Genomic DNA, 10,988 nt, shown 5'->3' with positions numbered 1-10,988 from the left:
AAAACTATGTAATAAATGATGCACATTGTTTTCAGAACTGCCCTGCTTTTCTGTACTTCTTCTGAGTTTTATTTTGTTCTCTCCTGTGCACTTTTTATTTTTTTTTTTCCTCCCTCACTTTTCAACTTACACTAGAGAAGGCCACCCTTTGTCTCATATTAACCAATGGTTTGTCCATTTTATTGTGTTTTCATAAAGCCATCTCCTAGTTTTATGGTACCGGTTATTTTATACTGGTCTACAGTTATTTTAAATGGGGTAGTGTCTCTTACTATCTCTTCTAATAGAGTTAGTGATATATGGAAATATATATTGTTGAATTCTATATATTATAGAAATATATATATGTGATATATAGAAATGCTAATCAATTATGTAGGCTTATTTTACATCCTGCTACTTTGCTAAAATTATTATTTCAACTAACTTTTTCGTTGAATCTTTCAAATTTTCCAAGTATATCATCATATCATCTGCAATAGAGATAGTTTTTACCTCCTTGCCCATTCTGATTCCTTCAATTTCTTTTTCTTCTCTCATTGCTATTGCTAGCATTTCTAATACAACATTGAATAATCTTGGTGATAATGGTCATCCTTGTTTCATTCCTGATCTTATTGGGAAGATTTCTAAATTATCTCCATTACAAATAATACTTGCTAATGGTTTAAGTAGATGCTTCTTATAATTTTTTTAAAAAAATCCATTCATACCTTTGCTTTGAAGTGTTTTAATGGGAATGAGTTGGATTTTGTCAAAAGCTTTTTCTGCATTTATTGATATAATCATATGATTTTTGTTACTATTGCTATTGATATAACCAGTTTTGTTAATAATCAATTTTGTTAAACCATCTCTACATTCCTGTTATAAATCTCACACGGTCACAGCGTATAACCTTTGAAATACATTGTTTTAGTCTCGTAGCTAGTATTTTATTTAGAATTTTTGCATCCATATACATTAATGAAACCAGTATATAATTTTCTTTCTCTGATTTTGCTTTTCCTGGTTTAGGTATCAGCACCATATTTGTTTCATAAAAAGGAGTTTGGTAGGACTCTTTGCCTACTATTCCATGTAATTTATTTAATATTGGAAATAGTTACTCTTTAAATGTTTGGTAGAATTCACTCGTAAATCCATCTGGTCCTGATGCTTTTCCCCCCTTAGGAAGCTCATTTGTATCCTGTACAATTTATTTTTTCTAAAATAGGATTATTTGAATATTGTTTCCTTTTCTGTTAATCTAGGCAGCTTATATTTTTGTAAATATTCTTCCATGTCACTTAAATTGTTTAATTTATTGGCATATAATTGAGCAAAATAACTCCTAATAATTGCTTCATTTTATCTCCATTAGTGGTATATTCACCAATTTCATTTTTGATACTAATGATTTGGTTTTCTTCTCTCTTTTAAAAAAATCATATTAACCAGTGGTTTTTTCTATTTTATTGTTGGGTATTTTAAAAAATAAAACCAACTCCTATTAATTCAATGATTTTCTTACATTTAGTTTTGTTAATCTTTCCTTTAATTTTTAGGATTTCTAATCTGGTGTTTCATTGGGATTTTTAGTTCTTTTTCTAATTTTTTTTCCAATTGTATACCCAATTCCTTGGTTTGTTCTTTCTCTATTTTATTTATATTAGCATTTAAAGATGTAAATTTCCCTTAGATTACTGCTTTTGCTGCATCCCATAAGTTTTGGTATGTTGTCTCATTGTCATTCTCTTCAATAAATTATTTATTGTTTCTATGACTCGTTCTTTGACCCATTAATTCTTTAAGATTAGGTTGTTTAGGGTCCAGTTAATTTTTAATCTGCTTTTGTGGTCCTTTATTAAATATAATTTTTATTAGATTATGATCTGAGAAGGATGCTTTTAATATTTCTGCTTTTCTGCATTTAACTATATAGTTTTATGCCCTAATTTATGGTCAATTTTTATAAATGTACCACATACCACTAAGAAAAAGGTATGTTCCTTTATATTCCCATGCAATTCTCTCCAGATATCTATCATATTTAGCTTATCTAAGATTCTATTCATCTCCCTGACTTCTTATATTTTGGTTAGGTTTATCTAGTACTGAGAGAGGATGGTTGAAGGCCTCCACTATTACAGTTTTGCTATCCCTTTCCACCTCTAAGTCATTTAGCTTTTCCTTTAAAAATTGGATGTCATAGCATTTGGCGCATATAGGTTTAGTATTAATATTACTTCATTATCTGTGGTATCTTTCATCATAACATAGTTTCCCTGTTTATCTCTTTTAATTAAATCTATTTTAGCTTTAACTTTATGTTTTGCATCAACTGAAGCATAATAAATTTTACTTCTGCCCTTTATTTTTACTCTATGTCTGTCTCTCATTTTTAAATGTGTTTCTTGTAAACAACATATTGCCAGATTCTTGTTTTTAATACATTCTGCTATCCATTTCCATTTTATGAGTGAATTCCTCCTATTCATTCAGAGTTGTAATTACTAGTTGTACATTTCCCTCCATCCTATTTTTCTTCACTGTTTATCTTTTTCTCCCTCTCTTTTTACCTTATTCCTTCTCAAACATCTAATGACTTCTAACCACTTCCTCCCTAATCTGCATCTTTTCTAAGAATCCCTCCCTCATACTCTTCCCACTCCTGTTTCTTGATCTGCACACTCTTCTGAGTGACTCCCTTTTCATATCCCTTCGCCCTCCTATTTCTTCGTAAGTTAAGAAGACTTTTATATCCTTCTAGATTTGTATGATATTCCCTCCTTAACCCAGTTCTTATGATATCTGTACTTCAGACAGGCCAGATACCACTTCAGGAGGTCAGGTATCTCCTAACATTCTCCCAAGCTGTCTTAGGCTGGACAACAGCTTTACCAGACTTTTAACTATTTCCGCTACTCAAAATTCACTTTGGAGGATTAAATTGTTTGGGAGAAATTGGGAAAAGCCAGGTAATTTCCTGTCTTATTGCACCATCTTCCCAGAATCCTCTCTCAAGCAGACATTTCTAGGGGACACTTTAGACAAGTTATACATAGAATGGATCAGGTAGCAATTCTTGGATCTGGCATAGGAAATTTCTCTGGAAAATTGTACAATGAGATATGCCTCTATCATAATGAAACTTAGGGAAAGAACAAACATTTCAGTTCAAGACTTCTTAAAAGTGTTTTAGAAATGTTTGAGTTGAGCTCCCCTGAGAGGTCCTTCACTTTGTTTCATTTCTGATAAACTGCATTGCACTTCTTCAAGCAGGGGAGTTTCTTGGTTCAGTACACTCCTAAATGGCTCCACATCTCAATAGAGGTTAATTTGGCATGGTTCTGGAACTCTAAGGCAATTCTTGGAGTGGTACAGTAGAAAGAGCATTGATTAAGAAATGAGAGGACCTGGGTTCAAATCCTACCTTTGATGATTACCACTTGTGTGACCTTTGAGTGAGTAACTTGATCTTCCTTGTACCTCAGTTCCTTATTTGTAAAATAAAGGGTTGAATTAGATGACCACTGAGGTCTCGTCAAGCCTTAGGTCTATGTTCCTTCGACCTCCAACTTCTTCCTAATCAGATCTATTGTTAGGCCTTTGTATACCTAGCCAACCCATTCCTCATTCCTCCTAAATAATAACTCATATTACTATAGTACTTTAAAGTTTAAAAAGCCTTTTTCTCACAATATCACTGGGATGTAGCTAATGCAAGTATTATTAATCACCAAACTTCAGTTTCCTTATTTTAAAATGTATCATAGGATTATAACTCTAGATCTGAAAGTGGTCTCAGAGACCACCTAATGCAAACCCCTCATTTTATAGATGAGACCGACACTGACAAAGGGTAAGTGACTGGTAACAAAGTCAGCATCAGACGCATAAATGACTTGACCTTAGTCTTGTCTCTCCAACTAGATGTTCACCGAGATCCTTGTGTGCTTTGAGATTTTAAATAAACATGCAATGATTCACAAGTAGGTAGAATACACTTGAGAAATAGGCATCTAGCAAATGGAGACCTCTAATGAGAGAGAATTCACCATCTGCTACAGTACACTCTTGGCCAAATCTGGGAGTCCTGGGACCTGGGGTCAAATCCCAGTTCTATAACGTCTCAGATACATCACCTATATGAAGCCCTTCTCGATCTCCTCAGCTGTTAGTTCCCTTCCTTTCAAACTACGTTGTATCCAGCTACTCTGTATGTATTCTCTCTAGATTTATTTTGCATATGCTTGTACTTACATCTGTCTTCTCCATTCGAATGTCGGCAACTTGTGAGTGCTGAGTGTTTTATTAATTTTATTTGTCTTTCCAGTGCCCAGTGCATAGTAGATGCTTAATATATACTTGTCAGCTTTTTAAATATAACTCTTTATGGTCTGTCTCCAGAATGAGATCTCAGCTCTTAGCTTATTCTTAGTATTTTGTAGCATCAGCTTACCATAGTATCCTGTATATAATCAATCTTTGGATGTGCTAGATAATAAGGGTTAGTGGCTGATTAGCAATGCTTATTACCTTGTTATACACCTTTTTAAAAAATTAAGATCTATGATTTCATTGATCTAGGGAACTCCAGGTGAGAAAACCTCCTCTATCAATGCAGATTGGTGCTGTTTTGCAACTTATGGTCATAGAGAGGTGCCTGGGGTATTGAGAATATAAGTGACTGGCCCAGGGTCACATAGGTATTATGTATAGGAGGATGGACTTGAACTAAGGTCTCCTGATTCTAAGCCTCTGTATTTCCCTTCTCACAAACTAATACATATATTTGGGGGAGCAGTTGATCTCTAACCAATTATTTCCCCTTTTCTTCCCTCCACTAGTTGATCTATTAGTCCCAGAAAATAACAGCGGATATCATAATATCAGGTTTGATCACCAAACAGTGTGTCTAAAGCCAAGTTCAAGGGGGTTCCTGTAGATCTGGACTCCTAATGCTATAGCTCAAGAGACCTCTAACAGTATACTTCCCATCAGCATCCACTTAGTAGCAATAATTAGCTCAAAGCAAGAGCATTCACTTAAAAAGAATAGTAAGAACAGAAGTTACAAAAACATAATTTGCATAATCCTAAAATATATTCTTCCACAAACAGAGTGTCCAAGGGAAGGGCGAGTACAAATTTATGATACAATGGTAGAGAGGTGCATATATAGGGAATGCCTGCAGTCAAGGTAAGGTGTACCTCTGTTACTACAGACCCTCGCTTTCCTTTCTGTCCTGACGGAGTACTTTGTACAGGTTGACCATTGATTGCCAGGGCAAGTTCTCCCTTGAACCCATGACTATCTCCTTTGCCACTAGACATCGCATTCCTTGAAAATGCTTCCTCTCTCCAGTCATTGCCTCTCAGTGTCTGCACCTACCTGGAGTGGTGTAGCTGTTCTACTCCAACTCTCTTAAATGCAGTAACTTCCAGACCACAGTTTGTCTCCTACAGGCCAAGCAGTTCTTCTGCAAGACAACATGGTCAATGGAGAGGTGGAAAGAAAAGCTCCTCCTTTTCTCTCCTCTGGCAGAGGTTTAGGGGTCACTCTCTACAAATCTGCTTTGAGCCGGGACTCAAAACTGGGGAGCTTTAAACTTTTAAGGAGCCATCAGAGACATGGACAATATTACTCACCTAACCATGATGTCCCTTCCAATCCCAAAGAGGAGAAACTTGTTCAGATTTAAAGGGATAACTAGGTTTGGCTATATCTTTACAGTTAAACACCTCATCATCATCTAACCTTTACTTTTGGCAACTACATAATCGAATGAGGAAATGGGCAATAATTTAGTCAAATCAACTGCCCTTCACTTTATTCTCCCCCCTGTAAAACATTTGTTGTCTCCAGCAAGTAAATTAGGGTGTGTTTCAAAGTTTGATATCCCAAATTTTGGAATAACTCTCTAGTCATTTGGGGAGCTAAACATCCTTTCAAGTGTCTTGTAAAATAGAGTTTCTACAAAGTCCACGTGGTAAAGTTCTTGAAGTAGTTTGGAAACTTACATTCTTCCAGGCAATGTGGTATAATGGACATTTACTAGCTGTGAAACTCTGGGAAAATTACTTTATGTCTCTGATTCTCAGTTTCCTTATCTATAAAATGAGGATAATATTGGCATTTAGCTCACAGAGTTGTTATGAGGCCAAAATGAGGCAATACATTTAAAGCATTTTGCAAACCTTAAGAAAAACTAAATAATGTTAGATATCATTACACTAGGAGGCAGCTAGGTGGCTCAGTGGATAAACCACTGGGCATGGAGTTAGAAAGACTCGAATTCAAATTTGACTTAAGACAATTACTAGCTGTGTCACTTAACCTCTGTTTGCCTTAATCCATTGAAGAAAAAAAATGGCAAACCATTTTGCCATTTCCAGTATCTTTGTCAAGATAGTACTGGCATGCTGGTCATCAAGAGTTGGACATGACTGATTAGTTGGTTGTCCTTCATTCTTGAAGAGGACAAAAATGATATCACTATGCTAGAGTCAAGTTTCACTGTGTCCAGCTGTGGCTGATCAGACCAGTATGAGCTCTGAATGTTCTACCACAGGTTGGGCACAAATAGTACATGTGAACATTTAGGGTGGATTCTATAAATTTGTGCATCTTGTACTGCTGAGCTATTTCAATTCTGCTTTGCTCATAGAGCATAGCACCTTCTCTGATGTGGGCATGCCATGCTGAATGGCCCTATGTCAGTGTCTCCCATGTAACACAATCAGTTCTAAAGTTCTTAAGAGAGATCTTGAGGATGACCTTGTATCACTTCTTCTGATCACTATGTGAACACTTGCCATGTGTGAGTTCTCCATAAAATAGTCTTGGGTAAAATGGCAAGGGTACATTTGGCATTTCAACAATGTGGCCAGGACATTGGAGTTGTGCTCTCTGAAGCAGAATTTGAATGCTTGGCGGTTTAATTTGAGAAAGAACCTCAGTGTCAGGTACCTTATCCTGTCAGACGATTTTCAGAATCTTCCCAAGACAATTCAAATGGAAGCAATTCAGTGTCCTGGCATGGTGCTGGTAGACTGTCCAGGTTTCAGAGGCATATAACAATGAGGTCAGCACAACTGCTCTGTAGACCTTCAGAGCCTCCCAAACACTGAGCTAGCTCTGGCTCATGTGTCAACCTCATCATCAATATGTATATCCCTTGAAAGTATACTACCAAGGTAAGTGAACTTATCCACTGCATTCAAAACTTCTCCATTTGCGTAATCGATGGTTCCACATATGAATGGTATGGTGGTAGCTGATGGAGCACCTCTGTTTTCTTGGTGTTAATTGTTATCCAGCAGGAGGAGTTCAAGGATACATGACTGAACAATAACAGATCACATACACATAGGTGGTTTTATGATTTCAGCAAGCAGACAGCATTTTGCATAACTCTCATAGTTTACTATTTGTTTTTGTTCTTGTACAAGATTACCCCCACCCAAAGAAATAGGAAAAAAAAAGGTAATCAAACTCTCTTCCCATTATCTCCTTCCCCCCTCTCACTTCAGAGAGAAAGTCTGGTTAGGACAGATCCCCCAAAAGGGATAGGGATCTGGAGTTAACTGAAAACCACCCCTTCACCCTTCAACTAAATCTTGAACTGGGCAAGCAGTTATTCTGTTAGATGACACAGATGATGGGGAAGAGGGAGGAGAGAAGCTATAAACCTCTCCTCATGCCTGCCCATAAAGGCAAAGGGGTCACGTTCCACAAAGCTGCTCCCAGGCTATACTCACCTGACAACTTTCAGACTACATTATTAGACTCCTTGGCTGGCAGACTTAGTTACTCAAAGGCCTCCTGGGTTGTAAGTGGCCAGTTTTCAGTCAGCAATCCCATGTAGTTAGAGTGCTCCACAGAGATGGGATATGGATGGATATGCATATGTGTATGTATATACCTACTTGCATATGTATATATTTTATCTGTTTGCCTGTGTATGTGTAAAACATGTATTTATATGTGTTTTGCCATACTGGGGGGAGGTGAAGGGTGAGCCTTGCTTAGGTGAGCTTGCTTAAGCCTGCTTCCCAGAGGGCTTCCTGCTGTGCCAAAATAATGGAGTGAATTGCAGCTTTGCTACTTGCCTGGGAGAAGGTTAGAGCTGCCTTGAGCTTTGGGGAGGTTGGGATCCACAATAAGCTGAACTCCAAGAAGAAGGGACGGGGTCGAGGGGCTCAGTGCAGCCTGTTGGCTTTCCGGGCACCTGCCTGTAAACCTTTCCATGGGATCTTTACATCTTTGCCTCTCCAAGACCGGGCCTTCCTACCCAGTCTCCTTGGGGTGTCAGGCTTTGTGAACCAGGCCCTGGTTGTTCACCTTCCACCCAACACGAACACCTTGACTTTCCTCCACCTGGATTTGCTCCCCTCCTTGGTTCTTCTTGGGCAAATTTTAGAAATCAGAACGAAATGTTTCTCCCTTGATTCATCATCTACCGTGAATTCCTAAGTATGTGAGTCCTTAACCTAGTTGTTGTTCTATTGAAAATTCCTAGGGTGGATTTCCATCCCTGAATGCGACGGGGAAAATAATCACCCAATTTCAAATGGGATTGTAGGTGTCCATGGTGCATAGGTGGTGAATACGTCTAAGTGAACACGTATGCATCTGCATAGGCATCTACTTGTAGTTAGAGCCCTGCATGAATATGGCGGATGGAAGGATGGATCGGTAACGTCCTAATTGTTGGCCAAGCCCGTTCCCCTCCTTCCTCGCTGGAAGGGCTCCCTTCTCCCAGCAACACAAAGCCCGACCTCCCGTGTCTCCATTCTTCCCGAGGTAGGGGCTAAAACCCGGAGGCGGAGCGGCGGCTGCCCAGCGGCGCAGGATCGGCGCCTACAGCCCTTCAAATTTCCCAAGCGGCCGCGAGGCGGCTACTGAGCATGCTCCCCAGGCTGGGGCTCGCGGAGTAGGGAACTACACAGCGCGCCGTGCGCGCGCCTCCACGACCCGCGGCGGCGGCGGCGGCGGCGGTGGCGGCGGCAGCAGTAGCACCGGTAGCAGCAGTAGCTGCAGCATTCCGGACGAGACGCGAATGGCTGGTGCGGAAGCTGCCGGCCTGTAGCGAGCGCGCTGCGCCGGGCCCCGGACCCCGGGGTGACCGGCCCGCCGGGTGAGTAGCGTCCCTCCGCATAGTCGCGCGGCCCTCATCCGGGCTCTTGCACGGGCCGGCCTTTTAAATAGCGGAGGCCCCGGCCGGGCCGTGGCTGGCAAAGAGCCCCCTGCGCGGTGGGCCGGCATCGGAGCTCTGCTGCGGCCTCTCCGCGTACGACCCAGCCACCCCGGGAACTCATGCGCGCCCTGCCCGCACACCGGGCCTAGGCGCTCGGGCTCCCCTCCTGCCGCTTCTCGGGCCGAGGCGGGCGGGGCCGGCGCCGGACCGGCGCCGAGCCGGGGCTGCAGGAGAGAGAATGGCCGGGAGGGGCAGCAGCGGCCCGGCGAGCGCGCCCTCCCTGGGCTGGGACCGGCATCGGTGCGGACCGGGAGGAGGAGGAGGGGGCAGGGAAAGGACCTCTACCGCTGGCACTCGTGTGCTGCGGCCCGCGGTTTTCTACTCGGACTGCAACGAGCCGCGATCTCCTGGCCCGGGCTTCGGCTGCTTCAACCCAGCCTTCTCCAGTGAAGTTGCAGATGGGGTGAAAGCCCCCGCCCCTCCGCTTTCAATCTTCGGGGTCGGGGAGGTGGGATAGGGATATAAGCCTTGTTCAGATTTTAGCCTGCTCCCCGAAAGGTTTCCTGCTGTGCCAACGTAATGGAGCAAGTTGCAGCTTTGCCAATTGCTTGGGAGGAGGTGAGAGCTGCCTTGAGCTTTCGGGGAGGTCGGGATCCAGAATACAGCTGCATTCCAAGAAGAAGGGCGGGGTGGGGGGCCCAGGGCAGCCTATTGGCTTTCTGGGCACCCACCTGCCTGTAAACCTTTCTGTAGGATCTTTACGTCTTTGCCTCCAAGACCGGGTGTTCCTACCCAGTCTCCTTGGGGTGCCAAGCTTTGTGAACCAACCACGCTTCAGAGGCACTCATTGTCCACCTTCCACTCAACACAAACATCTCGAATTTCCTCCATCTGGATTTTTTCCCTCCTCCTTGATTCTTCTTGGCCAAGTTTTAGAAACAGGACTGAATGTTTTCTCCATTGATAACATCATCTATTGTGAAAATCAGTCTCTCTCTTTCTCTCTCTCTGTCTCTCAACCTTATAATATCTCTCAGTGTTACTGTTATACCTCTTAAACACTGCAAACTCTTAGGCTGAATTTCCATTCCTGAATTCGATGGGGAAAGTAATCCCTCAAATCTAAGTAACCATTTAAAACCAAGATAACCATTTAAAAGCCTCATATTCATGGGAGGTAAGTGTTGACATTTCTTTAAAACACAGATTGCTTTCTAGTTCCAGGTAAAATATCAAAACAAAAAATAAAAAAAATGAATTATTTACCATTTCAGAGTGTAGAGAACTGGTGAGGAAACCACCTTAACTCCCTCTGTTGACCATATGGATTGTTAAGTCCTTCTTATCCCTTTGTGCCTGTTTGAATAATGAATATTGTGGTTTTTGCATATAGGTACTAGACTTTGAAATAATTTAAACTGACCTAACTGTTCTATGAACTTGTCAAGTGTGTGAGATTTCAGCATTTTACCTCACTAGTGCAAAAATTGTGATGAAGCACTATGATGTCAGACTTGTTCAGAGTCAAGTGGTGGATTACATCTGTTAAAAAAGGCAAAAGCTGTTGAGTGTTGAAATTGTATTTAATCTAAAAGTAGCCATTTACAATGAGGTGAAATGTATTTCCTACAAAGGAAAAACATAGGAAAAAGCTGAAGTGTGTAATCATGGATGGTATCTTTGATAAGAAAATTAAAGTACCTGTATAAGAAGTGGATTCCTTCCTTGATCTCCAAGTATGTATTCTATCATTTATAATAATAATAACAGCTAATATCTATAGATTTTTCTGAAACATTCCGTA

The 10,988-nt window shown here is 40.9% G+C and overlaps 1 protein-coding gene across 3 annotated transcripts in view; it reads left to right on the top strand.

Annotated features, from left to right (window-relative positions):
* The first annotated feature begins 8,883 nt into the window (after positions 1-8,883).
* ZNF518B (zinc finger protein 518B) overlaps positions 8,884-10,988 on the top strand; it is a 28,767-nt gene continuing 26,662 nt past the window's right edge. For all 3 annotated transcript variants that reach the window (XM_036763274.1, XM_036763275.1, XM_036763273.1), the window contains exon 1: positions 8,884-9,124. The gene's annotated coding sequence lies outside the window, so the exon portion shown is untranslated. The remainder of the gene's footprint in view (positions 9,125-10,988) is intronic.

This window comes from Trichosurus vulpecula, chromosome 6, assembly GCF_011100635.1.
Source record: "Trichosurus vulpecula isolate mTriVul1 chromosome 6, mTriVul1.pri, whole genome shotgun sequence".
NCBI lineage: Eukaryota > Metazoa > Chordata > Mammalia > Diprotodontia > Phalangeridae > Trichosurus > Trichosurus vulpecula.
The sequence above is the reverse complement of the archived record's forward strand: the minus strand, read 5'-3'. Positions and strand labels throughout refer to the sequence as shown.